Here is a 705-nt window from a genome sequence, read left to right on the forward strand (position 1 = left end):
GTCACTCCAGCAAAAGACATGAGCCTGTCCACAAAGAACGAGTGCATATAAACAAAAGCCATGAAACAGAAAAATAAAAAGAGAAATTAAAAGCGTGTGAAATGTGTGCAAGTGGTGAATGAACTGTTGAACATGAATATGAAAACAGAACAGAAGAATAACAGACTAATGAAAAAAAAAGATATCTTGAGATTTTCAGCCCTCATATATTTAAATATATTTGTTAAATAAATGTTAAATAAACGTTTATGTATTTGCTCTGAAATGGCTTACAATTGTTTTTGTTTGCAATAACAGGACCAAATTTAACAGTCAAGTAGATTCAAAATGTAAGAATTAATTTAATGTAAAAATTGTGAGAATAATCAATAAATTCTAAGCTGTTTTTCACTAAATACATTAAAATTATTAAATCCTGAAAATCCTTCAGTGTGTTAATATTGCTGGTGCCCCTGTTTTATATTGTGCTTAAGAGAACACCTTACTAGTGGTAAAATCGATTTATGTATCCAATTTATACAAATGACTTTTGAAATATGCTTAGACATGGCAGATCTTTAAGCTTTAAACTGGAGGTAAATGAGCTCCAAACACTGGAACTGGTTCTGCAAGTCATCCTCTTGTGAAGACTTAGCAAATGTGAAAGTTTGGCATACCTGATGTTTTGGCTGTGGGTCGCACCAGCAGGTAACTCAGAGGAGAGGT

General features: G+C 32.5%; 1 protein-coding gene across 1 annotated transcript in view; it reads right to left on the reverse strand.

Annotated features, from left to right (window-relative positions):
- LOC107576621 (disintegrin and metalloproteinase domain-containing protein 22-like) overlaps window positions 1–705 on the reverse strand; it is a gene marked incomplete at its 3' end in the record, with an annotated part of 22,384 nt that overhangs the window by 19,618 nt on the left and 2,061 nt on the right. The window lies entirely within an intron of this gene.

Source organism: Sinocyclocheilus grahami, unplaced genomic scaffold (assembly GCF_001515645.1).
Source record: "Sinocyclocheilus grahami isolate Dianchi unplaced genomic scaffold, SAMN03320097.WGS_v1.1 scaffold4050.1, whole genome shotgun sequence".
Taxonomy (NCBI): Eukaryota; Metazoa; Chordata; class Actinopteri; order Cypriniformes; family Cyprinidae; genus Sinocyclocheilus; species Sinocyclocheilus grahami.